Source organism: Capra hircus, chromosome 10 (assembly GCF_001704415.2).
Source record: "Capra hircus breed San Clemente chromosome 10, ASM170441v1, whole genome shotgun sequence".
NCBI lineage: Eukaryota > Metazoa > Chordata > Mammalia > Artiodactyla > Bovidae > Capra > Capra hircus.
This window is the reverse complement of record NC_030817.1, coordinates 80,925,532-80,939,287: the sequence shown is the minus strand read 5'-3', so window position 1 is coordinate 80,939,287 and position 13,756 is coordinate 80,925,532. Positions and strand designations below refer to the sequence as shown.

General features: G+C 47.3%; 1 protein-coding gene across 2 annotated transcripts in view; it reads left to right on the top strand.

Moving 5' to 3' along the window:
• The window catches only part of CD276 (CD276 molecule), a 34,996-nt gene that overhangs the window by 7,516 nt on the left and 13,724 nt on the right, over positions 1 to 13,756 (top strand). The window contains exon 1 of one of the 2 annotated variants that reach the window (XM_018054659.1): positions 4,646 to 5,097. The exons of the other annotated variant lie outside the window; for it this stretch is intronic. The gene's annotated coding sequence lies outside the window, so the exon portion shown is untranslated. Of the gene's footprint in view, positions 1 to 4,645; positions 5,098 to 13,756 lie in introns of those variants that run through there. 2 annotated transcript variants of the gene reach the window in all.

The window sequence follows — 13,756 nt, the reverse complement described above, 5'->3', positions numbered from 1 at the left end:
ATGAGGTGGCCAAACTATTGGAGTTTCAGCTTTAGCATCATTCCTGCCAAAGAACACCCAGGGCTGATCTCCTTCAGAATGGACTGGTTGGATCTCCTTGCAGTCCAAGGGACTCTCAAGAGTCTTCTCCAACACCACAGTTCAAAAGCATCAATTCTTCGGTGCTCATCCTTCGCAGTCCAACTCTCACATCCATACATGACCACAGGAAAAACCATAGCCTTGACTAGACGGACCTTAGTCGGCAAAGGAATGTCTCTGCTTTTGAATATGCTATCTAGGTTGGTCATAACTTTTCTTCCAAGGAGTAAGTGTCTTTTAATTTCATGGCTGCAATCACCATCTGCAGTGATTTTGGAGCCCCCAAAAATGAAGTCAGACACTGTTTCCACTGTTTCCCCATCTACTTCCCATAAAGTGATGGGACCAGATGCCATGATCTTAGTTTTCTGAATGTTGAGCTTTAAGCCAACTTTTTCACTCTCCTCTTTCACTTTAATCAAGAGGCTCTTTAGTTCCTCTTCACTTTCTGCCATAAGGGTGGTGTCATCTGCATATCTGAGGTTATTGATATTTCTCCCAGCAATCTTGATTTCAGCTTGTGTTTCTTCCAGTCCAGCGTTTCTCATGATGTACTTTGCATAGAAGTTAAATAAGCAGGGTGACAATATACAGCCTTGACGTACTCCTTTTCCTATTTGGAACCAGTCTGTTGTTCCATGTCCAGTTCTAACTGTTGCTTCCTGACCTGCATACAGATTTCTCAAGAGGCAGGTCAGGTGGTCAGGTATGCCCATCTCTTTCAGAATTTTCCACAGTTTATTGTGATCCACACAGTCAAAGGCTTTGGCATAGTCAATAAAGCAGAAATAGATATTTTTCTGGAACTCTCTTGCTTTTTCCATGATCCAGCAGATGTCGGCAATTTGATCTCTGGCTCCTCTACCTTTTCTAAAACCAGCTTGAACATCACGAAGTTCACAGTTCACGTATTGCTGAAGCCTGGCTTGGAGAATTTTGAGCATTACTTTACTAGCATGTGAGATGAGTGCAATTGTGCAGTAGTTTAAGCATTCTTTGGCATTGCCTTTCTTTGATTTACAGACACTGAAATTTGAATTTCATATGATTTTCATGTGTTATGAAGAATTCTTCTTTTAATTTTCTAACCATGTAAAAAGGTAAACCCTGTCTTAACTGGTGAACTGAACAAAAGCAGGTGGTGAGTGGAATTGGGGGTGAGGCTGTAGTCTGCAGATCCCTGAGATATATTTGGGTGTTGGGGATGGCTGTTCTTTGTGATGAACTATAAGGATAAGAGAAATCAGGGTTCTGACTTGATCAGAGGTGGTGGAGGATGATGCCTTTACGAAGTGGGAAGGGCTGGGGAGGAACAGGTTTGGGGGAGGAATCAAGAGATTGAAGAGGGACGTGTTAAGAGAGATGTGCCTGTGAATCTTTGGAAGAGAGATGTTTGGGAGACAGTTGGGCTTAAGTTTGGAGCTCGGATGAGAGGTGTGGACTTGGAGAAGTAAATTTGGGAGTTATCAGCATATAAATGATATTTAAAGCCACAGGAGTGGATGAAATCATCTAGGAAAAAAAGTAGTAGAGAGAATTAAGGGGAGGGTCTAGGAGCAAGCCCCTGGGGGTTCAGTGCCAGAGACGGAAGGACCTGCACTGAAATATAGGAGATGGAGAGAGAGGTAGATCTGGGACCATGGGACCATGCATTAACACAGAAATTAGGTCACATTACTCCCAATATATAATATACTTTATTCAGTGACCCACGTGGACTAATTTCCATGTTAGTACAAGTTCTTTTGAAAGGCTGTATGCTATTCCTTTATACAGATGTGCCATAATTAATGTACCCATTCCCAATTGTTTTCCATTTTTGCTGCTGATGTGTTTGAGAATGGAACTAGTGTTTCTGTAAACCAGTCCATACTGACTAGCCCCATACTGGGGCAAATCTTCTGCTGCTTTTTTTGTATCATCTAGAAGCTAAGAATGATTGGCCAAAAAAATCATGTGATTCCTGAAAATTGTATTCAATTCAATTCCGAGTGTCCATAAAAACACTTCTATTGGAACACAGCTCGCTCATTCATTTATATACTGTCCCTGGCTGCTTTCCTGGGGTAAAGGCAGAGCTGAGCCATTCGGACAGATATGGGAAGGCCTGCACAGCCTCAAATGCTCACTATCTGGACCATCACAGAAGAAATCTGCTGACCCCTGCCTGACTCGATTCTACATCCAGAACCAGCAGTAGGTCCACACACAGTCGGAGCAGGGTATTTTGAGCATCTCCAGGAGGACACAATCTAGCAAAAAAAAAAAACTCTGATGCCTGAAATTCTACCATTAGCTCGTATTTTGAGTAAACCATTGCCCTTTTAAAATGTCATCCTTTAAAATTCAAACATCCTCAGCAAGGTTAACATTACATATGGATCAATTAATCAAAGGTGGCCCCCACCTATGGCAGCAATGTTACTTCTCTACTCAAAACCCTTTCTCATCATGCACAAAATCCAAACATGACCTCCTGTTCTAGCCCTGACCACCGGGGAGCGTCAGGTCAGTGTTCAGGGTTCACTTTAGCGGGTTGTCGTGTCTCTAAGGTACCACCAGGTGGTCCTCACTGTATCTTAAAACAGTACTCTGTACTGAACTGCAGTGATTTCTATGCATTTCCCTATTGGAACTCAGGCTCCTGGAGACAGACATAACTTAGTCCTCTCTCTGCCCCCAGTGCCTGCCTACCAGGCACTCCATGAATAGTTCAGTGAATCACTAAATACACAAACCAATGTATAGTCAAGGACTCCTTCAGTTGTAGATAGTAGAAATCTAGCTCAAACTGGCTCAAGAGGGAAAAAAGATTACTCATGTATCTGGGCAGTATAGGTGTGCAGCTTGCTTCAGGCCTAGGGACGTACATGTTGTGTTCTGGGCTTTGTATCCCTCCTGTGTTCACCTTTGCCTCTGTGTATTTGTTTGGATCAATTCTTTAGATTGTCGCTAATTGACAGATTCATTGCCAACAGCCCCAGACCACATCCTCCTTAGCAACCTCAGCAAGAAAGAGTGCTTTCTGAGAGTGCCAACAGCAAAGCCCTGGGAATTCTCTGATTGGGTGTGGCTTGGCTCACAGGCTCATTTCCAAGCCTGTCACTGAGTGGGGGCAGGGCAGGAGTTCTCCAAGGAGCCAGATCTGGTCCCCAGCTGAGGCCTGAGGCTGGGAGTCAGCCCTACCAGTACCATATGGAGTGGGTTCCCCTCAGGAAATTGGAGCCCTGTTATCAGAATGATCCAGCCTAGAATGAGAGAGGGGCACTCTAGAATAAAGGATGTGGAGCAAAATGTCTAGTGAAGGCAGAGAAGGTCTGCCCAGCATCTATTTTTCTTCTGTATCAAGGAAAGGAAGAGAAGCTGTTAGGAAGGAACCAGAGTTCAGGCCAGGAGGGGAGATGATAATCTGCTTTAATGGGTTTGTCTTCTGGCTCCTGAGATTGCCTGTCCTGGTGCTGAGTGAACCTGGAGATGAGATCTCAGAGAAGCTATCAGGGATATTTCAGGACAACTGGGAAAGACAGCAGAGATTGGATGGAGGTGGAGAAGGTGTGGGTTGCAGCATTTCACAGTTTCCTGCTGTGTACAGAATCAATCCAGGACCCCTAATTGACCATAAAGAAGGCTGAGCACCCAAGAATTGATGCTTTTGAACTGTGGTGTTGGAGAAGACTCTTGAGAGTCCTTTGGATTGCAAGGAGATCAAACCAGTCAATCCTAAAGAAAATCAAGCCTGAATATTCATTGGAAGTACTGATGCTAATCCAATACTTTGGCCACCTGATATGAAGAGCTGACTCATTAGAAAAGACCCTGATGCTGGAAAAGATTGAGGGCAGGAGGAGAAAGGGATGACAGAGGATGAGATGGTTGGATTTTGCAATCATTTAAGCTTCCAAAATGGGTCCCCAGCCCACTCACTGGTCTTTTCCCCCTCTTCCTTCCTTCAGAGATTGAGGGCAGGAGAAGAAGAGGGTAACAGAGGATGAGATGGTTGGATGGCATCATCGATTCAATGGACATGAGTTTGAGCAAACTCTGGAACATAGTGAAGGGCAGGGAAGCCTGGGGTGCTGCAGTCCATGACTGAACAACAACCAACCCCTAGCCACCTCCCTTGCCTCATCTCTTGACAGCCTCTCCTCAGAGTCCCATCTTCCCAGAGTCTACGGGGGTTGCCCGCTCTTCCATGACTTGGCTGGTGCTGCCTCCTTCCCCAGATAGCTGGAATGTTTCCTCCTTTATGAGGTCTCAACTAAGCCTCCCCATTCCTCCATGAACTGCTTGGCCCTCCATTCCCGTAATACCTGCTATAAACCTGCATCTGTTTGTTGTATAAATGGATAAGTGACTGCTCAAAGACCTGCTGCTGCTGCTGCTGCTAAGTCACTTCAGCCGTGTCCAACTCTGTGTGACCCCATAGATGGCAGCCCACCAGGCTCCTCTGTCCCTGGGATTTTCCAGGCAAGAACACTGGAATGGGTTGCCATTGCCTTCTCCAATGCATGAAAGTGAAAAGTGAAAGTGAAATCTCTCAGTCATGTTCAACTCTTAGCGACCCCATGGATTGCAGCCTACCAGGCTCCACCATCCATGGGAGTTTCCAGGCAAGAGGACTGGAGTGGGTCGCCAGTGCCTTCTCTGGCTCAAAGACCTACGATGGGCAAATAACCAGATTTATGGGGACTAAAGTAGATTACAGGAAGAACAGATCGGTGACTTAATCTTGACAAAACCCTGGAACTAATAATCAATTGAGCACTTGAGGAAGAGTCTACTTCTTCAATTGAGACTTTTTTTCTGTTTTTTCTCCATGTGATTGGTCCCCCACCAGAAGCAGTGGTACTTTGGGGGTGAGATAAATGGGAAGCTGGGTGAGCGGCAGCACAAGTAGGAAGACTTGGGACCCCAAAACCTTGAATAGTGGACAGACATCCAGGGGCAGACCCTAGTGCTACAGGGCTCTCCTGATTCTGTCCTCTCCCAGAGGACCTTGATGACACAAGAAATAAGGTAAGGAGAAGAGGGTGACCTTTTTAGGTAACACCCATTTGTTCTTTTCGTCATCCACCAAAAAATTACTGAGCACCCCTGTGTACCAGGTACTGCCAAAACAGTAATTCAAAAGATCATGGCATGGTCACAAAACACTGTGTCTGCACTTAACGCCACCAAATTGTACACTTAAAAATTAATAAAATGGGAATTCTCTGTAGGTCCAGTGGTTAGGACTATACGCTTTCACTCCTAAGGTCCCAGGTTCAATCCCTGGTTGGGGAACTAATCCTATGAGTTGAGGGGTGTGGCAAAATTTTTTAAAAATGACAAAATGGTAAACTTCATGTTACGTGTATTTTACCATAATTAAAAAAAAAAAAGATCATGGCAGTTGGATACTTAGCTTAACTGGATGAAATATAATAGTAACAAATGAAACATCCTATAAATCTCCACCCCTTCCCTAAATCTTTCAGAGGAGGATGGGAGAGACATGGACCCACAGTAATGTGAGCAAATGACTCTGGTCACTGGCCACAGATTTGACAGTCTATTGTTTTGGGTTAGTGGCTGGCTGCCCAATATGACTTCTACCAGGGGGAGGAAGACCCAAGACTTGCAGGGCTGATATAAGGGAGGGGGCAGACATGTTCTCTGTGGTCCAAGGGGTCAAATGAGGAATTATATAGGCTGACAGATTTTATCTCAATAAAAGGTAGAGCTTTACATCAATGAGAGCTGCCTAAAAGGTGGTGGACTTCTTGGGAGGTAGTGGGTACCCATCTCTGGGGGGAAGTTGTGGGAGTGGCCAGATAAAGCTTCCCTGTTCTGTTCTTAACTTCTGCAGCTTCTTCAGAATTTGTTCGGGGGGCCTCTTCTCATTCCATTATCTACTCAGTGATTCCCAACTCTGGCTTCCAAGAGTAGCTCCCACATCCTGTTATGAGCTCTAGCTCTGTGTGTCTAGAAATCTATCATACATTTTCTCATGGATGATCCATCCATGGCTTAAGCCCAGTTGGAATTCTTCTCCCCCATCATTTCCAGGTCTCTCCATCTTCTATGTGTGACACACACGCTCATTGGTTGAAACCTTCAGTACATCCTTGGCTCTTTCACCCCCTACCATACATACAATCACCACGACAAGTCTTGACTACCCTTGAAATATCTCCTAAGCTGGGTCCGGGTATCATTACATGAATCTAATGAGAGAGTGTTCAGTTCACATTTTGAAACACCTATTTTAGATGTGGTTTCCTTTTGCTGTTCTGAGCAGTAGCAATTTTCATGGGGTGGGAAGCGGGAGAAGAGAAGGCGGGAGAGGAAGGAAGGGATGGGTCCCTAAATTAGTCACTTTGGATGCTGTGAGAAAGACCCGAAATAACGGTGTCGCTAGAAGAGATGCTTATTCTCAGCTGTGGGACAATCCGGGTATGTCCAGGGCTGATGCTACAGCCCCCCGGGAGCCTTCTGTCTTACTGCTCTGCAGTCCCCAGGGTGTTGCCTTTGGCAGCATGGTCCTCGATGGCTCACCACATCTGTGTTCTAGACAGTGGGAAGGGGGAGGAGAAGAGAGCGGGCATGCGCCTCTTTAAAGGCACGACCCAGAAGTTATACATCAGTTCCTCCTACATCCTATTAGCCAGAAAATGGTCACATGGCCATTCCCTGCTGCAAGGCAGGCTGGTATCTGTAGTCTTTAGCTAAGTGGCTCTGTGCCTAACAAAATATTAATATTCCACAGAAGAGGAGGAAACTAGATGTACGGGGAACACTAGTGGTTTCTGCCAAACTCATTTTATACATTTCAGTGTGACCTACATGGCAGCTAACTGGCTACACCTTAAGGATATAGTACGTGAAGGCTTAACATACTAAAGAAGTTCCATCAGCAGCCAGCAAAGCTCTTCTTTCAGGCTTTCCTGGTGGCTCAGACTGTAAAGAAACTGCCTACAATGCAGGATACCCAGGTTTGATCCCTGGGTCAGGAAGATCCCCTGGAGAAGGGAATGGCAACCCACTCTACTATTCTTGCCTGGAGAATTCCATGGACAGAGGAACCTGGTGGGCTATAGTCCATGGGGTCCCAAAGAGTTGGATATGACTGAGGGACTTTCACTTTTTTTCAAAGCCCTTTTTTCATAGATGGCAACACTGATCTCAGAGAGGGGAAGTCACCTATAAAGATTGCCCAGCAAAGTGCCAAGACTGGAACTAGAACCAAACTTTGGGCTCACTATTTACTATTTCAAAGAGATCTGGCTGACAGGCAGGAAAGCAGTGCCAGGAGGCCAGGACTCTTGGGGCTAGGGAGAGACCACCTTTCCTAGCCTGTCTACCTGGGGACAGGCTAGGACAGGCCAAACTCAGACTTAAATTGAAGAAAGTAGGGAAAACCACTAGACCATTCAGGTATGACCTAAATCAAATCCCTAATGATTATGCAGTAAAAGTGAGAAATAAGATTTAATGGACTAGATCTGATAGACAGAGTGCCTGATGAACTATGGACAGAGATTCATGACACTGTACAGGAGACAGGAAGCAAGACCATCCCCAAGAAAAAGAAATGCAAAAAAGCAAAATGGCTGTCTGAGGAGGCCTCATAAATAGCTGTGAAAAGAAGAGAAGCAAAAAGCAAAGGGGAAAAGGAAAGATATACCCATTTGAATGCAGAGTTCCAAAGGATAGCAAAGAAAGAAAAGAAAGCCTTTCTCAGTGATGTGCAAAGAAATAGAGGATAACAATAGAATGAGAAAGACTAGAGATCTCTTCAAGAAAATTAGAGATACCAAGGGAACATTTCATGCAAACATGGGCTCAAAAAGGACAGAAATGGTATGGACCTAACAGAAGCAGATATCGTGGCAAGAATACACAGAACTATACAAAAAAGAGAAGGCAATGGCCACCCACTCCAGTACTCTTGCCTGGACAATCTCATGGACGGAGGAGCCTGGTAGGCTGCAGTTCATGTGGTCACGAAGAGTCGGACATGACTGAGTGACTTCACTGTCACTTTTCACTTTCATGCACTGGAGAAGGCAATGGCAACCCACTCCAGTACTCTTGCCTGGAGAATCCCAGGGACGGCGGAGCCTGGTGGGCTGCCGTCTATGGGGTCACACAGAGTCGAACACGACTGATGCGACTTAGCAGCAGCAGCATACAAAAACGATCTTCATGACCCAGATAATCATGATGGTGTGATCACTCACCTAGAGCCAGACATCCTGGAATGTGAAGTCAAGTAGGCCTTAGGAAGCATCACTATGAACAAAGGTAGTGGAGGTGATGGAATTCCAGTTGAGCTATTTCAAATCCTAAAAGATGATGTTGTGAAACTGCTGCACGCAATATGCCAACAAATTTGGAAAACTCAGCAGTGGCCACGGGACTGGAAAAGGTCAGTTTTCATTCCAATCCCTAAGAAAGGCATGTCAAAGAATGTTCAACCTACCGCACAATTGCACTCATCTCACACGCTAGTAAAGTAATGCTCAGAATTCTCCAAGCCAGGCTTCAACAATACGTGAACTGTAAACTTGTAGATATTCAAGCTGGATTTAGAAAAGACAGAGGAACCAGAGATCAAATTGCCAACATCTGATGGATCATCAAAAAAGCAAGAGAGTTCCAGAAAAACATCTATTTCTGCTTTATTGACTATGCCAAAGCCTTTGACTGTGTGGATCACAATAAACTCTGGAAAATTTTGAAAGAGATGGAAATACCAGACCACCTGACCTGCCTCCTGAGAAATCTGTATGCAGGTCAGGAAGCAACAGTTAGAACTGGACATAGAACAACAGACTGGTTCCAAATAGGAAAAGGAGTATATCAAGGCTGTATATTGTCACCCTGCTTATTTACCTTATATGCAGAGTACATCATGAGAAACGCTGGGCTGGAAGAAGCACAAGCTAGAATCAAGATTGCTGGGAGAAATATCAATAACCTCAGATATACAGATGACACCACCCTCATGGCAGAAAATGAAGAACTAAAGAGCCTCTTGATGAAGTGAGAGTGAAAAAGTTGTCTTAAAGATCAACATTCAGAAAACGAAGATCATGGCATCTGGTCCCATCACTTCATGGCAAATAGGTGAAGAAACAGTGGAAACAGTGGCAGACTTTATTTTTTTGGGCTCCCAAATCACTGCAGATGGTGACTGCAGCCATGAAATTAAAAGACACTTACTCCTTGGAAGAAAAGTTATGACCAACCTAGATAGCATATTAAAAAGCAGAGACATTACTTTGCCAAGAAAGGTCCGTCTAGTCAAAGCTATGGAATTTCCAGTAGTCATGTATGGATGTTAGAGATGGACTAACATCCATACACGTTAGTATGGAGGAAAGCCTGAGCACCGAAGAATTGATGCTTTTGAACTGTGGTGTTGGAGAAGACTCTTGAGAGTCCCTTGGACTGCAAGGAGATCCAACCAGTCCACTCTGAAGGAGCTCAGCCATGGGATTTCTTTTGAAGGAATGATGCTGAAGCTGAAACTCCAGGACTTTGGCCCCTGATGCTGGGAAAGATTGAAGGCGGGAGGAGTAGGGGATGATGAGATGGTTGGATGACATCACTGACTCAATGGACATGAGTTTGAGTAAAGTCTGGGAGTTGGTGATGCACAGGGAGGCCTGGTGTGCTGCAGTCCACGGAGTCTCAAAGAATCGGACATGACTGAGCAACTGAACTGAATTACCTGTGAAGCTGCTCATCACTTGTCAGGACTCACCCTTAGGGTTATCATGTGCCTCCAAATAGCTCTCAATGAACTTAAATAGTACTCTGTACTGAACTGCAGTAATTTCTATGCATTTAACTCAGGTTCCTTGAGGACAGACACAGCTTAGTCCTCTCTCTGTCCCCAGTGCCTGCCTACCAGGCACTCAGTGAATAACTAAATACAGGAATATATATTCAAGGTGGGTCCCAGGTGGCTCAGTGGTAAAGGATCTGCCTGCCAAACAGAAGATATGCGTTCGATCCCTGGGTTGGGAAGATCCCCTGGAGAAGGAAATGGCCACCCACTCTAGTATTCTTGACTAGAGAATCCCATGGACAGAGGAGCCTGGCCGGCTATAGTATGTAGGGTCACAAAGAGTTGGACACGGCTTAGTGACTAAACAATGACAAGAACAACCTTCAGTTGCAGGTAAGAGAAATTTAGCTCAAACTAGCTTGAGGGAAAAAAAAAAAAGATTGGCATAAGTATCTGGGCAATCTAGGTATACAGCTTGCTTCAGGCAGAGCTGGATCCAGGGACTTAACTGCTGTTTTCAAAGCTATGCTTCTATCCAGTGCTGGTTAGCAAAGATTGACACTAGTTCTGTGACTTGATCCTTCTTGCCTTCTGGGGGACGTGTTGTCCAAGCAGCCCCTGCAGGGATTGGGGAAAGGCAGGAGGGTTAAGAGAAAATGGGGTGCTGCTGGTGGCCATGGTAGGGGCAAGGCGTTCCCCTCAGACATCCCCAGATCCAGGGCATCATGGTATAGGGCCCACCTCAGCCCTTGATTTTTGGTTTTGGCTTTATGGAGGTCATCTCTGGGGAGGTTTCTTGTGGCTCCACCTCTTCTGGGGTTGGATGCACTTACTGTACCTCAGGCCTCGGGTGGCCCCGGCCCCTCCCTCCTGCTTCTCTGTGAAAGCCAAGGCAGCCTGTGCTCTTTCCTGCCAGGGCCCCTTGGAATTCCCACATTTGGCTGGGACGGGGCTAGATGAGGATGGAGGAAGTGGAGGAGGGAAGACTGGCTGGTGACTCAGCGGGAGGGGTGGCACATGCTGACTCCAGGGCCATCCTGCCTGGGGGTGAGAATTCCCCTTTGTAGGAAAGGTGGGCAGGGCGGTGTGAATGCAGCCAGAGGCCTGTGCGTCTCCACGATGCTCTGTGTGCTGGGCAGCCGGTCTGTCCCAGTGGCCACAGGTCATGCTTCTGTTGCCTAGCAAGACCCTCTCTGAGATGTGTTCCCCTCTCCTGCCCTCAGCTCTAGGAGCCCAGCTATCGGGGAGGGAGCCTCTCCCCGTCCTCGGTTCTGGGCTCTCAAGGCTTCTCCCCAGGGAATGCCTGAGACAGGAACTTCCCTGAGTCCAGAGTCTGGGAAAGGAGTTGAAGGGAGCAAATCTGGAAAGACTGAAGGCAGGAGGAGAAGGGGAGGACAGAGGATGAGATGGTTGGCTGGCGTCACCGACTCGATGTGACAGGGAAGCCTGGTGTGCTGTAGTCCATGGAGTCACAAAGAGTCGGACATGACTGAGAGACTGAACTGATGACCAGCCCCCCTACCCCCCAGAATCCTCACCTTCCCTCAGGAGGGAAGGACAGCTCGGCCCTTTGGGAACCTGATTAGATCGGGAGACCGCCCCACATTCAGGGAGGTGGCAGCCAGTCCAAGCAACCCTGGCAAGTAAACCCAGCAGCAGCAGCAGGAATTAGCTTGATGAATGGAGGAAACAGTCATCAGAAAAGGCTTGAGAGCCAGGCAGAGTGGTGTGCGTTTATTCTGGTGGTAAATGGGGAACCCTGGGAGGGCCTTGTAGAGGAAAGATGTGAGCAGATTCCTGCATCAGGTCCTAAGAGGAGACACGCAGAGTGTGGGGTGGGCGGGGGCGGAGTGGAGAGTCACGGGAGATCACAGGAGTGCTGGCTGCCAAGGTCAGGATGGGAGATGGTAGGCATGGGCAGCAGTGGGAAGAGTGAGGGAGATCCAGTAAGGACAGGCCTTGGTTCTGTCTTGGGGTAAAGGAGAGCTCCTTAATCCTTAGTCTCCGTGATTCCTTCAGCAGATGGGCAGGCATGGCCGGCCGCTGCCTGCCAGCATTTCCCTTTGGTCTGTGGTGGCCCTTGTAGGCATGATGTGGTGCCTGCCAAGGGTGCCTTTATGAATGGACCTTGAAGGCTACTGACTCAGCAGGCGGAAAGGCTTTGAGGCCTCCAGGTTTGCACCGGAACTGTCTCGGAAGGAAGTGGCTGCTCAGGGCTTCCCCACTGTGGACAGCTGGGAGGTGGTAGTGGGGGGAGCGCAGGATGCACCCAACTTGGCTAAAGGACTCCCTCAGCTCAGCTGCTGGGTGTACGGGAGGGGGGAGAGGCGGGAGGGATGGGACTGAAACTGACGCTCATGACTCGCCATTCGCTCCCTGGAAGGGCAGAGAGGTGCGGCAGGAGGTGGAGAATACAAACCTTTCTCAACTTTGTGCAAAATATGAAGTCCTCTCACTTATCTGGGCTTTAATTTTTTTTGTTTTTCCTCTTGCAAAATGGGACCAAGTCAGGCAGCCTGGCTCCCTGGGTGGTCTGAGGAATGTGAAACCTTTTCTATTTTTGTCAAATTGTATTGAATAGCATAAAGTGACCCTGTTGACACATGGCTTGGTCAGGATGTGACAGTCAGCAGCTGTGAGACCTGGGGAAAAGGCAGACAGCAATGGGGGTGGGGTGGGAGGAAGCCAGAGACTGGGAGTAGGGCTGGACCCGGGAGGTTGCAGAAATACCCCACTCAATCCTGATTCCAGTCTGTGGGCGGGGGCCAGTCTCAGGACAGGCCACTTCCGCTTCTCACTGGTCTTGGGCACTCAGTCTATGCGTGTTAAACTAGCCCATGTCCTTTCCCTTGAGCCCCACACTCATTCACCGGGTCGCCTTCAGAAGTCTCGCCAAGAAGTTCCTGCACAAATACCTTTCACTGCATATAGCCTACACTAGACCCTTCCCTGCTCTCTGTCCCCACGAATGCTGCACCTGTGCCCTAGGCTCAGACCACGGCCACCCCGACTGCTCCGTCCCTCGCTGCCCTGTCCTCCATGCTGTCGCTTTCCCCCAGACCTGCTTTGTCTCTTCTGTCCAGCTCTTCCCATTTATCCTGCAGATGCTGTCAGTGTAATCTTTATGAAGCACAGCTCTGACCATACCCATTCTTATATTCCAGAACCTTCAGCGGCTCCCAGCTGCCTTCAGGATAAGCTTCTGACCTCTCGTCATGTTGTTCAGTCGCTAAGTTGTGTCCAACTCTTTGCGACCCTGTGGACTATAGCATGCCAGGCTTTCTTGTCTTTCACTATCTTCTGGAGTTTGCTCAAACTCACGTCCATTGAGTCAGTGATGCCATCCAACCATCTCATCCTCTGTTGCCCCCTTCTCCTCCTGCCCCTCCCCCATCTTTCCCAGTGTCAGGGTCTTTTCCAATGAGTCAGCTGTTCACATCAGGCAGCCAAAGTATTGGAGTTTGAGCATCAGTCCTTCCAATGAATATTCAGGACTAACTTCCTTTGGGATTGACTGGTTTGATCTCCTTGCAGTCCACGGGACTCTCAAGAGTCTTCTCCAGCACCATAATTCAAAAGCATCAATTCTTCGGTGCTCAGCCTTCTTTATAGTCCAACTCTCACATCTGTACATGACTACTAGAAAAACCATAGCTTTGACTATGCTTTGTCAGCAAAATAATGTCTTGGCTAATCTCTAAGCCTTGTTTTCCTCTACCAGCTGAGCCAAACTGATCTGTGTACCTACTTGCGTTGCCCTGAGTGGGCCAGGCTTGACTATTCTTGGCCTTGCCCCTCCTATCTTTTGTTTGCACATCAATATCTTAGAAGGGGTGGATCCTATCTGCCTGCTGCCCTGCCTCCCCTGATCCAGCCTCCCCAGTGACTCAATTTCCT